Source organism: Monodelphis domestica, chromosome 6 (genome assembly GCF_027887165.1).
Source record: "Monodelphis domestica isolate mMonDom1 chromosome 6, mMonDom1.pri, whole genome shotgun sequence".
Lineage (NCBI taxonomy): Eukaryota > Metazoa > Chordata > Mammalia > Didelphimorphia > Didelphidae > Monodelphis > Monodelphis domestica.
In genome coordinates, this window is record NC_077232.1 from 49,507,650 (window position 1) to 49,534,415 (window position 26,766).

Sequence of the window (26,766 nt, forward strand, 5' to 3'; positions counted from 1 at the left end):
TTTTGACTTCTGATAGCATTGGAATTAAAACAATGTCAAGGTGCTGTTTGTCATAGCTTTCCTGGCTTTGGGGGAAGGGGTGGGTGGGTGGGTGGAGGGAAGGGATTGGGTTCCTTTTCTTTTGTTTGCTTGTTTTTTTTTTTTAAAGTTCTCACAGAGGGGAATGGGAGAGGGGATGGGGAAAGAAGCAATCCCCACCCTGTGTGTTATATGGTAAAGGTATTTGCTATAGAGACCACCCTATTGGAAAACATGAATAAAGAGGCAACTGGGCAAGCTAATATTCATCTTCCCCTTATCTCTGGGCCTCTGGGAAATCCTCCTCACACTCCTCTGGGGCCGGTTCATTCCAAAAGACCTAATTTTGCTGACGGCACATGCATTTTTACTTCTGGCTTCTGGGTTACCTTCCCACCATCCCTACCCGATTTTTGGATGCCCTCTTGGTTTTTCCTCCCAAGGAAGAAAAATCTGCTGCAAGCATTAAACCTGTAAGTTAATGACAATATCTTGTTCTATCAAGTCCATCACACAAAGCAAGGAGAGCCACAGCTTTTCCAACAAAAACAACTCATGGAATCTAAGACTTACACATGCGGGACACAGTGAGACTTTTTTAGGATCAGGAATATAGGAGTAAGAAATGTCCAGAGGAGGAGCACGCTTCCTGAGATAGACATTGAGGAACCCCATAGATTGAAGCGATAAAGCGCAGGCTTCCCATAAAGGGAATGATCCCCCCTTTGGGGGATAGATGGGTCAGGTAGGTTACTGATGTGTGGTGAGGAAAGAATTCCTAAACTGCATGTAGTCCTTGGGATTTAGGCAAGGGTGGAGATGTGGCATTTGAGACATTCAGAAAGGAGCAGGACCTGAAGAACTCCCCAGGAATTCCTCTGGAACAAAATGGGCAGAGCTGTTTGTACCTCATGCTTCAAGTGCCTATGTTATCTAACTATGCTTAAGAGGTCCTTACTCAGGACCTTGCTCAGGCAGTTTTACACACACACACACACACACACACACACACACACACACACACACACACACCCCAAATATCCTTTTATTCTGGGGAAACCTGGATAGCCTGACATGAACTCTGAGATCTGGCTGTAGCATTATAATTTATTAGATCCAAAGAGAGATACAATATTTGCTACAAGAAGATCTTGATCACCTCTGAAATTGGGTTCATTCAGCAAAACCCCAAGTCTGTATTTCTAGAAACCCTTGAACATGATTTCTCAAGACTCAGGCAGAATGATCAGAGACACAAATAAGGACAATTTCCCAAAGGCCTAACTCTCAATAACAGATGTTTCTATACAGCTTATGGTTTACCAAATACACCACACTATTTTTTTTAAAACCCTGACATTCCCTCTTAGAATCAATACTGTGTATTGGTTCCAAGGCTGAAGAGAGGTAAGGGCTAAGCAATGGGGTTGACTTGCCCAGGGTCATATGGCCAAGATGTGTCTGAGGCCAGATATGAACCCAAGACCTTCCCTATTTAGGCTTGGCTCTCAATCCACTGAGCCATCCAGCTGCCCCCTACACTACAACATTCCTATGATGTCATCTGATTCTTAAAACAGCTCTGTGAGGTTAGGACTACAAATGTTGTTATTCCGCCCTTCCCCATCTCTCTTTCATTCTTCAGATGAAGAAACTCATGTTCAGAAGGTAAAATGGCTCGTCCAAGGTTATAGAGATAATAAATTGATAACGTTGGACCCTCAAATCCAGCTCTTCTGATCCCAAGCCACACTGCCCCCTCCAAAAGGAAGCCAAAGAGACTTTGACATGACTTTGATGCTTCCAAGCGGTTCAAGTATGCCCACAGAGTTCTATTCAATTTTCCTCAACTCCTACTATTTTCTGGTCAATAGCAAGGTTTCCCTAAATCGGCACTACCTACTCAGCCCTCTTACCTCAGTGTGAGTTAATACAACAGCCAATTCAGAAACTGGGAGCTTGGGCTGTTACCTCATTAGCCCTTTAAATAACCAACTCCTAGAAAACTTAATGCTAGGATTCACTTCTGTCCTCTCACCCTAAATCCTCTCTCTGATATCCTGGCTTGCAAAAAAACCCAAACAAGACCCTAAGTATTATTCTGTTTTAGTAGTGGAACAAAACAGACAAGAAAGGGAGCTGCACCCTATCATTGGGACTTAAGGTCATTGACTTCCAACTCAAAGATGGAAAGAATACCTGCAAAGAAAATGTCAATCCATCTATCCATTCCATTTATTCACCCATTCATCCACACTTCTTTTCATCCATCTGTCTACCTACTCTCTCATCTATCTGTCCATCCTTTCATTAATAGAGCCATACATTTGCTCATTCATTTCAGGAGAACCTTTCATAAGAACTATTTCTAAACACCTGCCCTCAAAGAAGAAAGTTACTGGTCTTCTAAAGTCTCTGCAAGACCCCATTTGTCCTAGGTTTGTTTTGTGGGTTTCCTTTCATGCATCTTTGTCATGGTGTCTTAACACCGTAGTGAGTGTTCAGACTTTCTAATGTACATGAAATTCCCTCCTAATTCCTCTTGGGGAAAACAAAACAAGAGAACACGTTCTATTTGGCATCGGAGTCCCTCGTGATCTCTCAGTGTGTTGATACTGACCCTCTCCGAAAAATGCCAGGAGAAATTCAACCATTGTTCACCCTGGCTCTCACCATCCCCAAGCTAAAGCATCATACTCACAGGCTTGGTGGTCTTAACTGGTTAAAGACTTTTGTTTTAAAAGGGGAAAAAAAGATCTCTCTGTGTTACTCTTCATTTTGTTTTTGTTTTTGTTTTTTAAGTCTTGCCGTGGTCTTTGTGGCAGAAGTGTTTCATGCATGGCAGGCAGTGGGCCTAAAGCTTTGTTATGGTGAAACTCATTGAAAATGTAAGTAAATGTCTGTGGCCTTGTTCTCTCTATGGTAAAGAGATATTATTCACCATGTAAAACATAAATATTTATTGTATTTTTAGTCTATTTATATAATTCTGTTATTGAGAAAATTGGCATTAAAACTTAAAAGCATCAGAATCTTATTGTAAATACAAGTTCTATTTAAGTGTACTAATTAACATAAATATATGTTTAAATATAGAAAATTTTTAATGTTTTTAAATATATTTTCAAAATACATAAAATCTGGGGGTTCTGGGTTTTTTCTCTTCACTGTAAAGCGAACATGAAAACATTTCACAAAAAGAAGTGTATCCATTGCTTTAAGATCCAACCTGACTTGTTTTAGTGATAAAATACCACCCTACCCCCAGCAAAGGCTGCTTTATTTCAAGGGGAGGGCAATGGAGAATAGCCATGTGGCTTTAGGGCTCTGGTAAGGACCTTGGATCAAGCCTGTCATCAGCATTGGAAGAGTAGGTGTCATTTTCCTTTGACACTTTGGAAGTTTCCCCTTTGGGGTTATGGCTTTTCATCTAATTCCAAACCATGTATCCTAGCAACAACAGGACCCATGAATCAAATATGGCTGGCTCGATTCAATTAGAAAGTAACTGTTAAAATCAAAGTCAGTTTACTTGACGGTAATGAGAGTAAATTGGTGTGTTTGGAGAGTCAATAGCTGAAAGATGGAGACACAAATTCAATATTTAGAACCAGGTCATGTGCCCTTCATTTGGAAGTGGTGCCATTGACTTTATTTATTTATATCCATTATGCTGATTTAATTTGTGTGCTAGGGAGCAGGACTCCAAGGTTGGAGTAGCCATCATCTAACAATAATAAGCTAGTATTTCTAAGAAGATGGGCCCCTATGAGTGCTGCCAAGCCTCTGGGCAATTAGTCAGCATTTAAAGTTATCACTAAATCTCAGAGAAATAAATGGAAGTGTTTTAAATTAGAGAAGGGCCATTAAAAAAGAAAAAGTCATCTGTTCCCACTCTTTGGGCTTCCCATTAGAGGGAAGACCAGCCATCTATTCCCAGAATGTGGTGAACAATATCATTTCTACTTCAAATACAGACACATGGTTCCCTCTTGTCTTTCCTTATAAATAAGGATAAAGAAAGTTATAACAAACATTGGAACTGTGTTGTTATGTAGATGGAAAAGTAACTAGAAGATTAATCACTAGGTTCTAATCCTTATGAGAAATTCACCAAGTATTATAAACGAAGAGAAAAGTCTTTGAGTAGCTCATCATAACACTAGCCAGTCTGTGAATCACATCTTTTCTAAACTTTTGCCAAGGTTGATTATTTCTCACAGCAGAGGAAGACAAGTATTTTGAAAGAGTGAAGTAAAGAAAGAGAATGAACCCTGATTTCCAAATTGCTTGAGACTGAGGATGCTTGGGAAGTAACCAAGGAAGTTCTCCTCAAGATGAAGTGAGAGAAAGAAAAGTATCTTCTGATAGCCATTGAATTCACCAATGTTGGGCCATCTTTCATGATCGATTTCTGCACTCTCTTGGGGTTCTGTTAGCAATCTAGCAGTGCCTGGATCTTTGAATCTGGTGGGTTTTGTCCCAATGATAAAAGGTCTCTGTACCTATTGGCCATTTCAGAGGAGTCTTCTACTAAAGTTTCATTCTTAACCTGTAGTAGTTCCAGAGACAGAGAGATACACTGATTCATTGAAGTGTCTAACTAGACAGACACTTGGAACAATAATTCAGTCTGGGGAGAGAATCTGAAGCAAATACTCCAAAAGTACAGGGTTAAATTTAGATCTACGTATGCCTGGTGATGCTGATGGGTTAGGCTGGGCCCCTTCCACCTTCCCCAACCCTCCAACCAAGGAAAGAGGGAATGTAGCTAGAGATGGCTAGAATGACTCATAAATATCCATGATTATCCCTTGTCTCCAAATGATTCTACCAAATATCATATTTAGCCTTATCTGAGTCCTCAGGATTGGTTTTCTTGAAAGGATTTGGAGGTTGTCTGCCTTACACTGGTGCATTTCAAAGAATCCTATCTCCTTTCAGTGACTACCTCAATCTAAAACCCTATAGCCTCCAATATCTTCACCCATCTAAGAGTCAGTTATGATTGGATAAAGCTGATTTCCTCAGAATCTTTCTACAAAAAGATTAATTTCCCTAAACCAGAAAAAGACAAGGAGCCAAAGAGTAGCAATAAGGTAGAATGCCTATGGCACCTTGAACCCTTCCTGTATGAGTAAGTATGTCCACTAGTGGTTTATAAGCTTCCAATAAACCCTGGAGTTACAGCAACTTTCTGTGAGGGTTTGTTTCTCTTCTTTGAAAAGTACACCTGCTTGAGAGGGTTGGGGGTGAAGGCTGGGGGGTGGGTAGGGATGTCTTCCATTTTTAGTTCCCCTAATGCTAATGCTGCTGCTTTAATAAGAAAAGGCACTGGGTATGGAGTTAGAAGGTCAGAAAAGTAGGTCTGGGCTTCTAATATTCCAACATTGATTATCCCTATGAACTTGAGCATCCTACCTTAACCTCCATCCCTGACTCTTAATTCCCTCATTTCTATAATGGGTAGAATATTATCAGTACCACCCACTTTAGGATTATGGGAAGAAGAAGCACTTTGAAATGCTATATTCTGAAGGTCTATATACATGTGAAAAATTATTATTAACATTGACTCTTGGAGCTAGAAGAACTTTAGAATATATATATATTATATATATATATATACATATATATCTATATATCTATATATATCCCAATTCTCTCATTTTCTGATTAAGACTCTGGGGCCCCAAGACTTTAAGCCATTTCCCCCATAGTCAGAGAGCTAGTTAATTTAAAAGAATGGTAAAGATGGGAGGTCCTGGGCTTCAAATCTGGCCTCAGACACTTCCTAGCTGTGTGACCCTGGACAAGTCTCCTAACCCCAATTGCTTAGCACTTACCGCTCTTCTGCCTTGGAACCAATACATAGTATTAATTCTAAGATGGAAGGTAAAGGTTTTATGAAGAAAAAAAAACTTAACAAGACGGAGGCCAAATTAAAAAAAAAAAATGCTAGAGCCAGGAAGATAGAGTAGAACAGGAGGAGTTCTATACCTAACCAATGGTCATGCTGGTGGCACTCTCAGGCTGTCTCAGAAGGAGTCAGCACTCAGGAAAAGCATCAGCAGTAGGTGATTCTCCTTACCTGGTCCCAAGAGGAAGTAACAAGACTCACTGCCAATCCTCTCAGGCTGACACAGTACTTTGAGGTTAGAGCAATCATCCCCCAGGCAAGTCATGAACATCCTTTGGGTCCCCCCACTGGCAGAGATGCAAGGATGAGACAAGTAAGAAGTAGAAATAAGTAAATTTATTTCCTCCTAAATTAGAGGAGTAAAAAGGAAGTTTTAGAAAATGGGAGATGTGGGAAAGCTTGTAGATTTAACCTTTTGTTCTTCAAGTTCTTGCCTTTTGTTTCAAGTCATTGACCTTTACCTTCCAAGGATGTCACATGTTTAATTGTGAACTTGATTAGGGGGGATCCAGTGGGAAATGGGGGATCAAGAATAATGGTTTTTCTTTAGCTCCTTTCTTTCCATCTTAGAATCAAGTTTCCAAAGCAGAAGAGCTATGCAATGGGGGTTAAGTGACTTGCCCAGGGTCATACAGCTAGGAAGTATCTGAGGCCAGATTTGAACCCAGGTTCTCCAGGCCTGAGTCAATCCACTGGGCAACCCAGCTACCTCCTCAACAAGTTTTTGTTAAGCTTCGGGCACTGTGCTAAGTGCTTAGATTACTTTTTTTTAATATAAGTCCCTACAATTCAGGAACTCACATTATAATGGGACAGGCAATCTTTACAAAAATTGGTAGAAGGGTAACCTTTGGGGGGGGAGGGAAAAGTGGCCAAAGGAACTAAGAAAGTCCCTCTGTTGAAGGTGACATCCAAGCTGAATCCTGAAGGAAGCCCAAGATTCCAAAAGGTAGAGATGACAGAGAAAACACTGACATGAGACATGGTATATTGTTTTTCTAATTTTTGAAAGAAGAAGCATTTGGGAATTCAGGAAGGCTCCCTGAAACCTAGAAACTCCAGAATGAAAGTAAAATACCAGGTGAGAACCTCTAACATGATGGCTGTCTGAAACTAACAATACCTCCTGTACCATATACTATGGTGACATGGTACTGGTGAGGTTACTCTTCTAATTAGAATGGGATCAATCTCACAAAGGCTAGAAGCTTTGTAGCTCAATAGATTCATTAATGATGAGCTGCTAATCTTTTTGCATCTGGCTAAAATTGGAAGGCATTTTCCTTTTGGTAAAATAAGCCCTTTTCTATATGGATGTCCTCCCCAACCCCCACCCGATAAACGCACGTTCAGATAATTATAGGGCATGCCTTAAGCCTATAAAAGCCCTTGAGTCCCTGTTAAAATGCTGAGCTTGAGATGTAGTTTTCTCCAATTAAAAAAACACACACACAAAGATTTCTTCAATACTGTTTTTGATACCCTGTCACACTTTGATGGGTTCCTAAGAAGCCACTGGGTAGAAACTCACTGTTGAATTGCAGAATCTATAAGAGATTGTGATTTGATTTTCATATTGGTATATCTCAAGGGATCATGGTTTTCTTTTTAATTTCTTTGTCAAGCATTCCTACCCCAAGTTCAAGTCTATTTAGTCAAGTCTATTACACTTTTCCATAAACAGCCAAAGTTGAATTAAATAAACCTCAGAGCAGGAATTCATTACAGAGCAGAAAAAAAATCCCTATGCTACCAAAATTGACTCCAGTGGGTACCAAAACAGATTTATTTGTAGACAACATCACCAGGCGGCAGTGCAGTGGAATGGAAGACCATTGGACCATTGGGAAAACAGGCATGCACAAAGTGTCAGTATACTTGGCACATCCTAATGGAGCACTCCCTTAGGGAAAGAGCATGTAAGAATGTTTCCTCAGAGCACCCTAGCTCGTGGTCTATACATCACTATAGCTAGAAGATTGGATTTGAGTCTTCATTGTGTACCTAACTAATTACGTCTTTTAACCTCCTTAGGCCTCAGTTTCCTCCTATGTAAAATGGAGAGATTGGACTAGATTGAAAAAGATAAAATGGGGAGATTGGACTATATTGGACAAGATAAAATGGAGAGATTGGACTAGATTGGACAAAATAAAATGGGGAGATTGGGCTAGATTGGACAAAATAAAATAAAGAGATTGGACTAGATTGGACAAGATAAAATGAAGAGATGGCTAGTTAGGTCTCTTCCAGGACCAATGATCCATGACTCCTTGAGGAATGACTAAATACTTTTTTCTATGATTGCAATTCCAAGCTATTCTCTAGTTAGTGTAAGGAGACGCCCTTGGATAAATAAATCAATCCTTGCTATATTCCAGTAAATAGAAAGTCACTAGCACTTAAAACTCTGGAACTGAAATTTTGAATCCTGGCTCAGTCACCACCCTGCCAAGCTAAGATCCTTTGTTTAGAATTCATCAATTCAAAACCTTAAAGACCCCAAGAAAACTATTAAAATATAGGTCTAAGCATGTCACTTCCCTTTTCAGTAAACTCCAGTGACTCCCTATTATCCCCATGATCAAGAATAAAATTCTCTGTTTGGCAACATGATACTCTATCCCCAACTCCATGCCTTTTCAGTGACCGACTCCATGTCTAGACTACTCTCCATCTTCACCTTGTGGCTTCTTCATCTCTTACCTTAAGTTCTACATTCTACAAGAAGCCTTTCTTTGTCAGCCTTCCTGCTCCTTCCATTTCCCCTTGCGTAATTGTTTGCATGTTATTCCCTCCATTGAATGTGAACAGGGGCCATGTTTCTGCCTTTCTTTGTACCCCAGGGTGGTTCCAGGACACCTGGAACATAGTAAGTACTTAATAAATGCTCATTAATGAAAATATCTAGTTTTCCATTTAGGAAGAGCACTTCTCCTTCCACCCACCTCCAAATTATGATTTGCGTTAGGCAAGTGAACTAAAGATTATAAGAGTGTCTACCTCAAAGCATCTGGGTTGGCTTGGCTTTTCATTATGGCAAAGGCAATGTGTATTCAATTCAGTAACAACCCTTTATTGGGTTCCGGGCACCATGTTGGAGGCCAGGGATGCAAAGAGTAAAATGAAAGAGTTCTGACTTTTTATAGGGAATGATGATGGAAAGGAAACGTGTATTTATTAAGCACCAGCACCCATGTTAATTTTCTCATGTTATCCTCTCAACAACTTTGAGAGACAGGTGCTATTATCATCATCCCCATTTCACATATAAGGAAACTGAGGCAAACAGCAGTCAAGTGACTTGCCCAGTATCAAACATCAGATAAGTGTTGGAGGATGGATGTGGACACAGATTTTCCTGACCCCAAATCCAGCGCTCAATCCACTACAACATCTAGCAGCCTCTCCATCCCTTACATGTTATCTTATTTAATCTCCAAATTAACCTCTAAAGAGAAGGTAAGGGTTATTATGAGCCCATTTACAGATGAGTAAAGTGACTTGCCCAAGATCATACAACCAGTAAGAAAGTATCTGAGGAAGGATTCACATTCCAAAGTCCAGACCCAATTGCACCACTTAGGTGCCTCTAAGGGAGGGAAGGTTGGACAACAACAGGAATACAGATAATAAACACAAAGTATCTTAGAAGTACTTCAGAAAGGAAAGAGCCCTAATAATGAAGACAAAGCAGGGATGAGGGTGAGGATGAGGGTGCAGTTAATCAGAAAAAAACTCACAAAACACTGGGTGCCTCAACCATACCCTGAAAAAACCCCTAGAGATCTGGAGGTGAGGAGGAAGCCTATCCCAGCCACGAGGGCTCACCTGATTAGAAGCACAGGGACAAATATGGGGTGTAGCTAGGGGACCAGTTTGACCAGAGCAGAGAATAGGTAAAAGGGGATCAGTATGACCCTATACAGTGGAGAAAGAGTATTTGTATTTTATTCCAGAAGCAACAGGGAGGCACGGATGATTTCTGAGTAGGAGAATAACCTGGTCAGGACTATGATTTTTGGAAGCAGCCATGGGAAAGTCTGGATGGAGAAAGGAGAGATTAGAAGCAAAGATGCTATTTAGGGGGTTATTGCAATAGTCTGGGTGAGAACTGAGGATATGCTGACCTATGCAGATAGTGACAGAGAGGAGGGGATAGATGTAAGAGATGACAGGGAGGATCAACTGTTTTGGATCTGGAGATGAAGGAGAGGAAAGAATCATGGATCTGGATGGATCTAGAAGGAGATGAAAGATTCATAGATCTAGACCTAGAACTAGGAGGAACCTTCAAAGTCATCACATCCACTCTTTTCAATTTACTTATGAGTAAACTGAGACCCAAAGAGATTGATTTGTCCAAAGTCTCACAGATAGTAAGAGGCAAAGTTGGAATTTGAACCCAAATACTCTGACTCCAAATCTACTTGGTGTTTCAATTATATTCTATTACTCCTACCACCACTACTATTACCATCACCACCACCACCGCCACCACCATTACTCCTCCTCCTCCTCCTACTACTATTACTATCACTTCTACTACTACTAATAATGATAATATAATAATAATAATAATGCATTTATACAATACCTATTATATGCCAGGTGCTTCCTAAATTTTATTTCATTTGATCCTACTTGAGGCAAACAGAGATAAATGCCCAAGGCTGGATTTGAACTCAGATCTTCCTGACTCCATCCAGGCCAAGCACTCTATCCCTCATGCCATCTAGCCACCTATTTGCCCCACTGGATATCTCCAAGATTGTGACCCTGGGTGAATAAAAGGACTGTGAGATCTTTAGCAGAAGTAGGGAGCTTTGGAAAATGGATGAGTTTTTGTTGGCGGGTGGAGTAAGGGGAATATAATAATAATAGCTAACATTTCTATAGTGCTTGACAGGTATATTCTCCCATTTGATCCCCACAATAACTCTGTGTAGAGGGTGCTATTATCCTCATTTCACAGATGAGAAAATTGAAGCTGAGAGAAGAGAAGCTAAGCTGGGTGAAGGACCCTTCCCAGAGTTCTATAGCTAATGCATCTGAAGCAAATACATTTGAACATGCAGTCTTCAGGATTCTGGGTCCTTCACTCTATCCATTATGACAGCCAGATGCCTCTAGGTGAGATCTCCAGTGGAAAAGTCCCCCTGACCCCCGAATCAGAAGTCTGGAGTTGAACTCTCAGATCTGACACTTAGAGCCATGAGGATCACTTCACCTAATCTCTAAAATAGGGAAAATAATGCCTGTACTTTCAGACCTTTCCTCTGTGGAGAGTCAGAACTGAAAAGTACCGGAGAGAGAAATGGAGCTAAATTAGTATTTTTTCTTTCCAAAGCTCCTGCACAGCTTTCATAAATTCAAGGCACAGATAGTGTAATCATTTGTAACTTAACTGAACTAGGCTAGAAAAATAGGATGCAATATGCAGCAAATTAATAAGGAAAAGATTATTCCACATGGAGAGCCTGTCCCTATACCTGCCAACCAAGTTCTTCTGTCTATAAAATGGAACTATATTGGTCACAAATTAAATAGGCTTCCTGAATTAATGCCCAGGAGTAGCTATTAAAGTCCAGCTGAGGTCTGAAGTTTTCAGCCCAGAAAGTAACCAGAGTCTCAAAATAGAAACTGGCTTTTCTTACCCTCTCCATAAGCCTCTTCCCAAACCCTGAGACTAGTTTCTGAAAATGAGGAAATTGATAAGATTAGTCCTCCATCCATGTGTACCTAGGTATTTATATTCAAGATGTAGCATCTAACTGATCTTCTATTTCCCGACGAGAAAGGAAACTCAAGCCAATGTGCTTTTTGGCCACAAATCAGAAAAGCCTGTTCCTTCCAAGGGTCAGCTACCTTACCTCCCTCACTCTTGGCAGCCTAAGGAAACCAAAGAGTATTCCAGGATCTTTGAGGGCAAGAGAGTGCTCTGCAACCAATTAATCAATCAGCACTTATTAAGTACCTACTACGTGCCAGGTACCTTGCTAAGAACTGGGGCTACAAAAAGAGACAAAAGACAGACCCTGCCCTCAAGAAGCTTCCAATCTAACAGAGAAGACAACAAGCAGACGTCATTCTGAGAAGGGGTCCATAGGCTTTACTAGATTGCTAAAGGGATCCATAAGACCAAAAAGGTTAAATGGGAAATAATTAAAAGAGGGAAGGCATTAGAATTAAGAAGGGTTGGGAAAGGCTTCCTGAAAAGATGAGGTTTTATTTTATTTTTTAAACCCTTACCTTCCATCTTAGAATCAATACTATGTATTAGTTCCAAGACAGAAGAGTGGTAAGGGCTAGGCAATGGGGGTCAAGTGACTTGCCCAGAGTCACACAGCTAGGAAGTATCTCAGATCAGATTTGAACCCTGGACCTCCCATCTCTGGACCTGTTTCTCAATCCACTGAGCCACCCAACTGACGCCAAAAGATGAGATTTTAGTTGGGACTTAAAGGAATCCAGAGAGACCAAGAGGCAGAGATGAGGAGGAAAAGCATTCAAAACTTGGGGGACAGTCAGAGAACATGCCCAGAGCTAATAAGAGATGGAGTATGTTGTTTATGAAATAGCCAAGAGAACAGGGTTGAGCTGAAGAGTATGGGGAAGTAATGTATAAGAATATTGGTAAAGGAGGAGGGGGCCAGGTCATGAAGTGCTCTGAATGCCCAAACAGAAGATTTCAAATAGAATCCTGGAGGCAATTGGGAGCCACTGGAGTTTATTGAGTAGGGGAGTGACATGGACAGAGCTATATTTTAAGAAAATCACTTGGCCAATAAATGGAGAATAATTTGGGAGGGAGGAAGGGATTTGAGGCAGAAAGACCAATCAATAGATGGATTTCTTGTCTATCTACTTACTACCTATGTGATTTTGGGCAAGGCATTTCATCTCCCCTAGACCTCCATTTCCTCACCTGTAAAATGAGAAGGTTAGACTTAAATGGCCTCTGGGTTCCCTTCCATCTCTGATTCTATGATCTCATGATCCTGCCTGTGTTTCAATAGCTTCAAAGAATTAGAGATCATCTACACCAGGAGTACTTAACCCGGTATCCACAGATCCCTGAGGAGTTCATGGATAGATTTCAAGAAGTCCATGTCTTTGAAGAGAGAAAAAATGCACATCTTTATTTCAATATCTTTGGTTTTCTTTATGATTGTAGGTGTTTTACTTTATGCACATAAAAACATCATACTGAGAAGGAGTCCGTAGGTTTCGCTAGACTGCCAGAGGGATCTCTAACACCAAAAAGGGTAAGATGTTCTGCTATCCAGAACCAGGAGAACATGGTACACCGAAACTGAAACTGATCCAGTGTAATCCTGAGAGAACTATGAGAAAGAACCTTGTCCACATCCAGAGAAAGAACTGTGGGAGCAGAAGCACAGAAGGAAACCATTTGATTTATCCCGTGTTTATATGGGTATTGGATATGGGGTTTGGTTTTTCAAAGGTTACTCTATTACAAATATTAATAATCTAGAAATAGATATGGAATGATAATACATGTATAACCCAGGAGAATTGCTTGTCAGCTCTGGAAGGGGGGAGGGAAAAGGGGAGGGAAAGAATATGAAACATGTAACCATGGGAAAAAAAACTTAAATTTATATATATATATATACATATGTATATATATGTATATATACATATAAGATGTTCTGCTATCTCCTTTACAAATGGAGAAATTGAGGCTTGGAGTAGTGGCAGGAGCCATTCATTGTCCCATGTAGAGCCAAGATTCAAATCCAGTCTTTTTGACTTCAAATGAAATCTTTCTTCTCCTTTATATGAGGCAGGATTCAAACCCAGGGCTTCCTGACCTTCCACGCCCTTATGCCATGGTTCTTGGCTTTGCAAAGGAAAGAATATGAACAGAGTTGGGTTTCAGGAAATTGACCAAAGACAGATATAGCCAGGTCTCAATTAGTGAGAATAATAAATGCAAATGGTCCCATCATCTGAATCTACCCTGCATATTTCCACTGGGCTCAAACAAGTGACCATATTTTATGTAATTATAGCTTCAAAGAATGCAGATTGGATGCATTTCACAGGATTTACTTTTTGACCTCATCTACTCCTCTATAGCTAATCTCCCTTAGAGATTTCTCAGAAAACACCATGATGCGCCTCATCTTTGTGTCTTTGCAAGGTGTCCCATTTATACAACCTTCAAATGTGACGAGAGCTAGATGGCTCAGGAGATTGAGAGCCAGAGAGATAAGAGGTCCTGGGTTCAAATCTGGCCTCAGACACTTCCTAGCTGGGTGACCCTGGGAAAGGCACTTAATCCCAATTGTCTAGCTCTTGTCACTCTTCTGCCTTGGACCCTATACATAGTATTAATTCCAAAAGTGAAGGTAAGATTTTGAAAACAAAAACAAGATTTAAATAGAGAGGAACTCCCCAGTGTCAGCTCTTGTCTGTGGGAGGAAGAATTGTGAAGGAAGGTTTTCCATTCTGATGCAACTAATGGCATGTGTTACAGCTGAAGCCAGAGTGCCCCGGGGCAAGGTTTGCAACCTACATCCCAGATGTTGCTGTTTATTTGAGATTTTGAGACTTTGCTGTCGCAGAAAACATGACTGACCACATAATAAATTTCTAGGAAGAGGAGCAGAATTTTCTGAGGTTAAAAATAATTTGCTTACAAAAGGCTTATTTTTAAAAGTGAATTTGATAAGGAAAGGCACTTTTTTCCTTTCTTTCCAGAAGTGGAAGACTATGAATGGGGAACATTACATATCCATTAAACCCAGTTGTATTTGTTAATTTTGCTAAACTGTTCCATACACACACACACACACACACACACACACACACATACACTCATTTTTCTTTTTATTCTTGGAGATGAGGGACAGATATATTAGGAAATAAATGTAATATAAAACCAAAAACTATCAGGTTTTAAAAATTAGATCAGAGGGGTAACTGGACTAGGTAGCATAGTGGAGAGAGCACCAGACCTGGAGTCAGGAAGACCTGGGATTAACTCTGCCCTCAAATACTTCCTAGCTGTGTGACCCTGAGCAAGTCATTTAACCCCAATTGTTTGGCCCTTGCTGCTCTTCTGCCTTAGAGACCCGGTTCACAAGAAGGAAAAAAATAAGATCAGAATTAGATTTAGGAGGATGCAGGGTAGGTCTCATACCATAAGGGAATCTCATTGATCACTCTAAGCAACTGCCTTATGTGAGATTTAAAATAGTGAAGCCCATAAACTGTAGTGAGTTAAAATGGTTGAGGTTATAAATTGTGATAGATATAAGAGAGGGTGAGTAAATTTGACCGCAGAAAATATGTTTCACTACAGTGTCTTGGTTTTTAAATCAAATATAAGGTGGTCACCAGGGAAATATTCCCAATTATTCAAATACCCAAGTCAACTGAGTTTTATAGAGATTTTTAATTAATAATATAATGAGGAATTAGAGAAAGAGAGAAAAAGTAGGAAAGGAATAATTATGAAGGGCCTCAAGCCAATATGGCCTAGACCTGAGTCTTAAGAGAGAGAATCAGTCAGTCAGTCTTTTAACACTCACCACAAGGTCTGCCTAAACAAGGATTCTAGTGACACCAGGCCAGCTCCATCTCAGCTGACTTCACCAGAGAGCCTTCCAGCCAGAGACTGTTACAAAGGGCCTCTCTCCAGAGCCTCCAGAGGGACAGAGTCCCCTTAGAGGAGCTCCAGCGAGACCTCCTTAGAAATTGTCCTCCAAGAGCTTCCCTTCTCCAGAGCCTCTCTCAAGAGATTCTTCCCAAGCGGTCCTCATCAGAGATCCTCCAAAAGGAATTCCTTCTCCAAAAGGATATCTATCTCCTCAAGAGATTCTGCTTTTTCTTATATAGGGGTTTTTCTCCCATGCCACCTCCCCTAAGTCCCTACATCTACCAATCACTGTAGACACTTTCCAAAGGACTGCCCATCTAAATTCCTGCTAAGTCGACCAATCTCCTTAGTAAGTCTGAATCAGAAAAAATGCTGCTGTGTCAACCAATCTCCTCAGTAAGTCTGAACAAGAGAAAACACAGCTGAGTCGACTAATCTCATTAAGAGAAAACCTGCCCGACCCTTTTAAGTACTTAGCATCCCATTGTATCAATTATAAAAATAGGCATGGCTCAAAGAACTCCTTGCCTTATTATAAGCATGGGTCCAAGTACTTTCATTGTTTAGCAAGGAGTTTTCTCTCCTAAAGCAGTCTTAAGTACAGTTGGAGTAAAGGTCCTCCCATTTCTGATCTTGGTGAGTTCTCACATCAAAATGGGGAATGTTTCTCAGTAGGGAATTTGTTCCAATTAAGAATTCCCCGATGGGGAAATTTTTAACATTCAAAAGTCTGAGAAATTTCAAGATTTACACTTAATCCTGGCTCTGATTTTGACCCTTATAGAAACTTGTTGTTTCCTGGACTACCTTGAGTGGGAGCTATTAAAAAAAAGAGAGAGAAGTATAGTATAGTGGAAATATTGATGAGTTTAAGCCCCTCTTGTAGGGGTTCAAGTCCCACTTCATCTAGCTACTAGACCATGGGCAAGTCATTAATTCACCTGTGGGGATTCCAGTTTCTTATCTATGTAATAATGAATAAATTTTATACAGCATTTTAAGGATTTCAACATGAACTTAAAAATGTTTAAGAAGACATTTTGACACCAGCTCATTTGAGTAACCTCATCAGTAACCTCATCATTGTCTCTAAAGAAGCTGGTGCTTAGAACTTGAGTCAGAGGAAGAACTCAAGCCAATCCTGGCTCCATCTTTTCATGCTACGTGTGATATAAACTACCTTTCACAAGGGGAGCCACTGAAGGTTTGGGAGAAGAGTGATTCGCTCATATTTAGAATGACTGTTGAAGGCAGGTGCAGATTGAAATCCAACCAATCAACCAGCAATTAAAAATATTTTATGCCAAATACTGTTAATTGCTAGTGCTACACAACAAAAATAGTCCTTGCCCTCAAGAAGACATTCTAAAGTCTAAGCATTCCCTTTAAATTGCTTAGAGAAGCACTATGGTAGAAACGCTCTTCCAGCATTCAATATCACCCATCTTGGGCGCCATTTTTTTCTCCTCACTCTAGCTCCTTTTTGATACATTGTCATGGCCAAGCTCAGGAGCTTTTGCAGACTACTATTAACTATTGACTCTTAGAGTAAGGTCTTGGTTAAAGCTTCTCTAGACTTAGCCTTCATTCACAGGAATTGTGGGGAGGGAAATACATGAATGGTACCAGAGAAAAAGCAAAGTCAGCATGATTTCAAGTTCCTACCAGGGTCTTTTGCCAGGATTCTTCCTGTGTACTGAGATAGGAGGAATACTATATATTGGTTCTAAGGCAGAAGAGGGGTAAGGATGAGGCAATGGGGGTTAAGTGACTTGCCCAGGGTCACACAACTTGGAAGTGTGGGGTCAAATTTGAACCTAGGACCTCCTGTCTCTAGGCTTGGTTCTCCATCCACTAAGCTACCCAGCTGCCCCCCCCAATTAACTCTTAAACATAAAACATGGGGGCAGCTGGGTAGCTCAGTGGATTGAGAGCCAATCCTAGAGATGGGAGGTCCTAGGTTCAAATCTGGCCTCAGATACTTCCCAGCTGTGTGACCCTGGGCAAGTCACTTGATCCCCATTGCCTAGCCCTTACCACTCTTCTGCCTTGGAGCCAATACACAGTATTTACTCCAAGACAGAAGGTAAAGGTTTAAAAAAAACATAAAGCACTAACTGAACAAGAAGGCAGAAGCAAGAATAATAGCATAATATTTCCCAAATAAGAGAAAAAAGCAAGAACAGCTAAAATGTAATATTCTATCCTTAAACACAGCACACATTTTCCCACCTCTGCACACAGTGTACATTGGAGAGGGAAGGGGGCAAGAAAAGCAGGCACAAACTTACAGAAACCCAGCATAGGAGCAGAGAAACTCATGTGCCTAAGACCTGGAGGTCTGTGGTCTCCTTAGGGAACAGTCTACAGCATATCTCACTTGCTGATTGGTACCCCTCCTGACCCTCTCTGCTCTCCTCCTGGATGAAGTAGCCTCTCCAGTACTCTTGGGTCCCTGAAGCAATATTAAATCCATTTAGCTAACCACAGCCTCAGGTCTTCAGAACTCTTTGTGTCTGGCTACCTTGGCTAACTGCTGAATCGGCATCACTCCCCTTTAAGCCTGGAATCAGCAAAGCTATTCAAGTCATCTAGCTTTGAGGGGCTTTCCTTCTTGATTCAGAGAGAATAATGATGGGCAATGTAGGTATTGGTAGCAAGCCTTTACTTTCTCCTAAGTTATAGATGGTTCTAGGGACCACCACCAGCTCTTCACACAGTAAAGAATGACACTTTCTCTAATTACTTCCATCTAAAATATCCTTCTGCCAAGCCAGCACCGTCTTCCTATTGGCGAGTTCCTTCCAGTGCCTCCATCTTGGGGATGGACTCAGACTGACCAGCCTTTGTGACTCCCAGTCTGATTCTCTAGACTTTGCCATCTTGTTTCTACCTTCTCTCCTCCTCCCCCTTTTAAAGTTCCCTTTTCTATGTCATATTTCCCCATTCTAATGTAAGTTCCTTGAGGGCAGGCATCATTTTCTCTCTCTCTTTATTTGCATCCTTAGCATTCAGTGCTTAATAAATATTTGGTACTTCCTGTCTCTTTCCTTCCAATCAGATCAGCTCCCTGCATCAATGGAAAAATTCAACTGTTTCTAGTTAGCTTGTATTTTCTGTCTTCTGGTACCTTGGATGTGATAAGCAACTTTTCTCAATTTTTTTCATCAACTTCTCTGTGGCTTCTCAAATTGCTTTCACAAGATGCTTCTACTGCATCCCATCAGTGTCTTCTTATACATAATGACCCATCTTTACTTTAGGCTGGAAAACCCCAAATCCACATTTATGCCATACATGACTCCTTTACAAAGCAATTTTGTGATTTAGAGACTCCCAGCAAGAAACTTCCAAGTCCTGAAACCAGTTCTATGTAAATGATGTTCTGAGAAAAAAATGCAGTGAAACCAACTTTACCATTCATCAATGCCCTTTCCTGGGAGCGGAATGCTTTCACTCCAGTTATGTTTCTTCCTCAAAACACTTTTATCTGACAAGCTGCCTTTCTCTCAGGTTCTCAGAACAGTTTGTTCCTCCTCAAGCTGTTTCTCTCTGTTTTTTCACACGAAAAAGCCCTTTTTTTCTCCCTTTCAGTAACTAAAATGTCAACATAAGAAAGGAGCAGTTTCTTACCCCCAAAATTAAATGCATTAGACTAGATCAGTGGTGTCAGACTCAAATAGAAATGGGGACCACAAATCTGTCCATCAGGATCCCAGTAGGGTGCACATTGACTTAATTTTAAAATGTATATATGTTTTTTCTATGTTTTTATCATACTTTTAGTTGTCTTATTAAATATTTTCCAGTTCTGTTTTAACCTGGTTTGGCTTCAGAGAGTTGCCATGTGAGCCCTGTGGACCAAGAAGATCTCTAAATAGCATCCAATACAATGTGATGGAAAGGATAGATTCAAAGACAAATAACTTGTATTCAAATTCTCACCCTGCCCTTTAGGATCTTTGTGGCCTTGGATATTTGACTTCTTTGGACCTCCCTTTCCCTCATCAGTAAAATGAGGAAGTCAGACCATTTGGCTGTGCTCCTCCAGAGCATCATGGATAGAAGACACTAATAAATGTGTGAAAATATGCCAGGGATGGGGAGCAGCCAGGAAAAAGGCTGGAAGATGGAGGGTTTTGAGAAGCAGGTCAGTGTCACTGGATCATAGTGTGTGAAGGGACATTAAATGTGAGAAAATCAGAAAGGTTCAGAAGGGAATTGGTTATGAGAAGCTCTAAAAACCAAATTGAGGATGTCAAATTTGATCTAGATTTTATATTTGCTAGTACAGCAAGAAAAGCAATCGGTCTATAGATAGGGAGATCTGGATTTCCTGCCCTTTTACTACTAATTGTGTGAGGCTGGACCTTCCACAATAATCTTAGTTTATTCATCTTTAAAAATGAGGAAGAAAGTCTTGGTATTACCTAACATTTCACAGGAATGTGGCAAATGGGTAACATGATATATCAGTCCATCCAGAGCATTTATTAGAACCTACTATGTGCTGAGCATTATACTGGACACCAAGAGCACAAAGACAAGGATAAAACACCTTACTGGGCAATACATACAAATATGTATTTGTATGTATAAGTATGTATATATACACACATATATGTATAGAGAGTATGTGGTATGTGTGTATAAATATATATGTATATATAATTGTGTGCATTTATTATATATAGTATGCATGTAGCATATAGTATACATAATATATATAATATCTTGTGCATAAATGTATTGTGATAATATGTACATACAGAAGTAAATATTGTATCTACATTATATCAATATAGTATATAAAATATATAGTATCTATAGAAGACAATATGTGCATATATAAGTATATATAGTATGTATACTATATAAGAATAGTATATGACTATATAGTATTTTACTTCTGTATGTACATATTATCACACATACATTTATGCACAAGACATTATATATATAACTTATAGCATATATTAATAGATGACAATACATGCAGAAGTAAATATAGTATGTATACTACATAAATATGCCATGTAAGAATAGATAGGATATATATATATATATATATATATATATATATATATATATATATATATAGGACAATGTGTTTATAAGATGACGTATACCTATATATATATAACTATATAGTTTGCAGTACATGAAATATAACATATAAGAACATATGGGGTGTATATATGACAATTTGTACACATATAAGTATAGATCGTCTGTATACTATATGAATAAGAATATATAAGGGTCAGTTAGGTAACAGTGGATGGAGCGCCAGACCTGGAGTTGGGGAAACCTGGACTCAAATCTGAACTCAGATACTTCCTAGCTATGTGACCCTGGGCAAGTCACCCAATGTTGTTGCCTAACTCTTGCGGCAATTCTGTCTTAGAATTGATACTAAGTCAGAAGGTAAGGTTTGTTTTTTTTAAAGAATATGTAGTACAGAAAAATATTTCTAAATTACTTAAATGAAAATGTCAAAAAAAAGAATATAGAGTACATTAATATAAGACAATATATACCTTTATAAGTATATATATACTATATAAGCATATAGGAATATATAATGTATATATTTATATGACAATATGTACATATAAATAAATAGTGTAAATATACTAAGTATAGTATATAAGAATTATGATATCTATAAGACAATCTATACATATATATGTGTGGCATATAAGGATATAGTATAAAAGCATATATAAATATATAGCATAAAAGTATATATAAGTATATAGTATAAAAGCATATATAGTATAAAAACATAGAAGTATATAACATAAAAGCATATATAATATATAGTGTAAAAGTATATATAAGTATATAGTATAAAGCATATATGAATATATAGTATAAAAGTATATATAAGGATATAGTATAAAGCATATATAAATATATATTGTGTAAAAGTATATATAAGTATATAGTATAAAAGCATATATAGTATAAAAACATAGAAGTATATAACATAAAAGCATATATAATATATAGTGTAAAAGTATATATAAGTATATAGTATAAAGCATATATGAATATATAGTATAAAAGTATATATAAGGATATAGTATAAAGCATATATAAATATATATTGTGTAAAAGTATATATAAGTATATAGTATAAAAGCATATATAGTATAAAAACATAGAAGTATATAACATAAAAGCATATATAATATATAGTGTAAAAGTATATATAAGTATATAGTATAAAAGCATATATAGTATAAAAACATAGAAGTATATAACATAAAAGCATATATAATATATAGTGTAAAAGTATATATAAGTATATAGTATAAAGCATATATAAATATATAGTATAAAAGTATATATAAGGATATAGTATAAAGCATATATAAATATATATTGTGTAAAAGTATATATAAGTATATAGTATAAAAGCATATATAGTATAAAAACATAGAAGTATATAACATAAAAGCATATATAATATATAGTGTAAAAGTATATATAAGTATATAGTATAAAAGCATATATAGTATAAAAACATAGAAGTATATAACATAAAAGCATATATAATATATAGTGTAAAAGTATATATAAGTATATAGTATAAAGCATATATAAATATATAGTATAAAAGTATATATAAGTATATAGTATAAAGCATATATAAATATATAGTATAAAAGTATATATAAGGATATAGTATAAAAGCATATATAGTATAAAAACATAGAAGTATATAACATAAAAGCATATATAATATATAGTGTAAAAGTATATATAAGTATATAGTATAAAAGCATAGAAGTATATAGCATAAAATCATATATAAATATATAGTATAAAAGCATATCTACATATATAAGTATGTTTAGTATGAAGTATATATGTATATAAAAGAGAATATGTTCATCTATACATAGAGAAAGAATAAATCCAAAATAAAAGCCAGGCATTTTAGGAAGGACCAAGAAGGACTTCCCATAAAAGGTGGCACTGACTCACATCCATCCCTGCTCGAAATCTATGCTTCTGTCCTTCTCCTCTTGCCTGGACTCTTGCAACAGCCTGTGAACTGGTTTCCCTGGCACATCTCTCCCCTTTCCAGTCCATTCACCTCTCAGATGCCAAAGGGATATTCCAAGGTCCAGTGTGCCCACATCACTCCCTGGTCACTAGACCCCCATGGCTCCCCATTACATCTAGGATCAAATACAAACTCTTTTGTCTGGCACTTAACATTCTTCACAAACGAGCTCCAAGCTGTCTTTATGGCTTCATTATCTATGATGCCCTTCCCACACTCTTCTGTCCAGTCATTCAGGTCTTTGGAACATTCCACCTCCATTTTCATGCCTTTGGAATGACCGTTGCTGTGTCCAGAATGCATCTCCTTCTCACCTTTGCCTGTTAGACTTCCTCGTGACCTCCAGAGCTCCTCACAAATGTCACCTTCTCCTCCAGGAGACCTTTCCTGATTCCTTCTAGCTACTACTATCTCCCCATACAAATTACTTCAGGTTCATTTTGCATTGATTTATATATACACATATGTATTATACATAGATATCAATGTTGTATTTCTCATATATATGTAAATGTACATTTATATATAATATATAATTACATGTACGTATTCATCTATTTCCTCCTTTGGCATGCAAACTCTTTGTGAAGAAGGATTATTCCATTTGTCTTTTCATTCATGGGCCTAACCTAAAGATAATTAATAAATGTCTGTTGCTTTCCTAATTGATTCTAATTCTAAATCTACAAAGGTTAGATAAGATAAGGGGAAAGGTAGGGAATAAACATCTAATAGCCCCTACTATGTGCTATGCAATTTTTGTGTTAAGTACTTTTTACAAATATCACCTCATTTAATCCTTACAACAACTCTGAAAGGTAGGTGCTATTATGATCTCTATTTTACAGATGAGGAAACTGAGGCAATCCAAAGTTAAATTACGTGCCCAAAGTCATGCAGTTGGTAAATCTCTAAGTCCATTCTTCTTGACTCCAGGCATAACACTCTATCCACCGTACCACTAGCTGCCTTTGGTAATAGGTTGTTAAATAATTATAAATTATAAAATGCTAGGTAAGTTTTTTTTTAATCCTTCCCTTCCAAGGGGAGGGTGGAAGGGAAAGAATATGATTTCTGTAACCAAGGAATAATGTCCTAAGTTGACTAATTAAATAAAATTTTCAAAAATAAATAAATAAAATCATTCCCTTCCATCTTCAGAACTCTGCATTAGTTCTAAGATGGAAGAGAGGTAAGAGCTAGGCAATGGGGGTTAAGTGACTTGCCCAGGGTCAACAGATAGGAAGTGTCTGAGGTCAAGTTTTAACCTAGGACCTCCCATCTCTAGGCCTGGCTCTCACTTCACTGAGCCACTTAACTGCCTAAACTCTAATGATTGGTATAGATTCATTTTATATCCTTTACCTTCCCTAAAGTTATTAATTGAGAAATCATCTTTTTTGTAAACAGTTGGCCAATACACAAAATTAACTGACAATTTAAAAGACCAGAGTCTCCTAAGGGCAGGCGTTTCATTATCATGTATCTTAGGGGAAGGGAGCAACTACAGTCTCTACCCTTTTCCTCCTGACATTCTCTTTCTGACAAGGTCATAGTCAGGGCAGTGGCTGAAGCACAGTTAGACCTTTGGCTCTCCTGTCCTCTTTCCTTCCCAGTTACCATACTGCTCTTGGGGGGGGGGGGGGTAGAAAGAGAGAGAGAGAGAGACAGAGAGACAGAGAGAGAGACAGAGAGAGAGACACACACATACACACACACAGACCCAGAGACAGAGAGAGACCGAGACAGAGAAACAGAGACAGAGAGAGGAGACACAGAGAGAGAAACAGACAGACAGAGACAGAGAGAGACAGAGACAGAGAGAGACAGAGAGAGAGAGGAGAGACAGAGAGAGAGGGGGGAGAGACAGAGAGAGAGGGGGGAAAGACAGAGAGACAGAGAGACAGAGACAGAGACAGAGAGACAGAGAGGAGAGACAGACAGAGAGACAGAGACAGAGAGAGGAGAGACAGACAGAGAGAGAGAGACAGAGAGAGGAGAAACAGAGAGAGACAGAAAGAGGGGGGAGGGAAAGATAGAAATGGAGACAGAGACAGACAGACAGAGGCAGAGAGATAAAGAGACAGAAACAGAGAGAGAGAGAGAGAGAGACAGAGAGAGAGAGACAGAGAGAGAGGAGAAACAGGCAGAGAGAGAGAGAGACAGAGAGAGAGGAGAGGGAGAGACAGAGAGAGAGGAGACAGACAGAGAGACAGAGACAGAGACAGACAGAGAAAGACAGAGAGAGAGACGGGGGGGGAGGGAAAGATAGAGATGGAAAGAGAGACAGACAGACAGACAGACAGAGGCAGAGAGATAAAGAGACAGAAACAGAGAGAGAGAGCAAAAGAGAGAGAGACAGGCAGAGAGAGAGAAAGAGAGAGGAGAAACAGAGAGGGGGGAGGGAAAGATAGAGATGGAGACAGAGACAGACAGACAGACAGACAGAGGCAGAGAGAGACAGAAAGAGAGAGAGACAGAGAGACAGACAGAGAAAGAAAGAGAGAGAGAGAAACAGACAGAAAAAAAGACACAGAGAGAGAAAGCACACATATACCCACACACACAAAGGGGAGAGACCACAGAGAGACAGAGGAGAGAGACAGAGATTTGATACCCGGATACATAGAAATAAACGCATGAGATAGCATGCAGACTGTGATTTCATCCGTGTGGAGAACTCCCTAGTGTGGAAACATCCTTCACTGATGAAGATCTATCTCATCTGTAATTGATGACCTTGGAAAGGTTCTCAAGACACTGAGATAGATTAAGTAAGTTAATTGGGGTCGTTTTCCCCAATACATACTAGAAACAAGACCTGAACCCAGCTCTTCTTGTCTTCAAGACATTCAAACTACCTACTATTCCTACCAGGGCTTTCTGCCTTTCATATGTAATATATGGTATTCAGTTCCATGATGCTCAAGTCTCCATTTGCATCCCACCATGAAGAAGAGACATGAAAGGGATAGGGAGGAGAAGAGAAGGAAGAGCTGGCCCAAATTGGCTCTCCAAAATCTCTTTTCAGTGATACAACTTTTTATGAAGTTCAGAATCTAAATCTAATTTGCAACAGAATTAAATGAAGATCAAACTTCACTTCCCAAAATTCATGAATGAAATTGGGATTCTAGGTAGACTTGACTCCTCGAGAGTGAAAAACAAGAAATACATATGTTTACATTTGAATTTAAATATTTTAATCCATTCCACATTCCAGCCACAAATGTTTGTCCCCCTGTTTCCTAATCTTGAAAGAAAATATGCAGCTGAGGAGTTTGCAAGATCAGCCCCTTCCCTTCAGGTGAATAATGTCCCTGGGCCTTGAATGAACTGAAACAGCATGTCAGCAGGACAGTCCAGCTGTTCAAGGCTTCTTTTGCCAGCATTTAGGGAAAAGGAATCACTATGAATGTCAGATGTGGGAGCTGCCAAAGATCCTTCTAAGGTTCTTCCAGTAAGACTCCGGTTGAAGGCATTTCTTCATTAAGATGATTTATTTGAACAACAATAACGTACTTTACTGATTAGAGCAGGAAAACAGGAAATAGCATGCTATGGGGGGAGGGAGCACTGGATATGAAGATGTAGGATCTGGGTTTCTATCCTGTCTCTAATAAAAAATTGATTGACTTCCTCCATTCTCAGTTTCCTCCTCTGCAAAATAAGGGAATTGAACAATGAAAGAGGTTGGACTAGGTGGCATCTGAAATCCTCTCTAGTTTTTTATCTATCATCCTACATGTCTAATGACTTGGAGGTTTCTGCCCTGCACTTGCTCCATTGAGTTACTTTCTGCCTTCCTCAGTTTCCTCATCTCTATAATGGACAGAGGACTGAACTCTTTGGATTAAAGTTTACTAGAAGAGAATGGCAGAGGATGAGATGGAGAGTGTCATGGAAACAACAAACAGGAACTTGGACAGCCTTTGAGAGAGAGTAAAAGATAGAAGGACCTGGTGTCCTGTGGTCCTTGGAGTCATGAAGAGTCAGATGTGACTGAACAACAACACTTGCCCTACCCTTCCCAAGAAAATGCTGTTAAAAACATCAGGGTCTTCAGAGCCAAGGCATAATGAGAATGGGATTACTTACTCCTGTGTGGCCTTGGAGAAG

The 26,766-nt window shown here is 39.0% G+C and overlaps 1 protein-coding gene across 1 annotated transcript in view; it reads left to right on the forward strand.

Moving 5' to 3' along the window:
- BDNF (brain derived neurotrophic factor) overlaps positions 1-5,245 on the forward strand; it is a 59,350-nt gene extending 54,105 nt beyond the window's left edge. Inside the window, exons 2-3 of the transcript XR_001623118.2 lie at positions 2,821-2,906; positions 4,224-5,245. The gene's annotated coding sequence lies outside the window, so the exon portion shown is untranslated. The remainder of the gene's footprint in view (positions 1-2,820; positions 2,907-4,223) is intronic.
- The last annotated feature ends 21,521 nt before the right edge of the window (positions 5,246-26,766 follow it).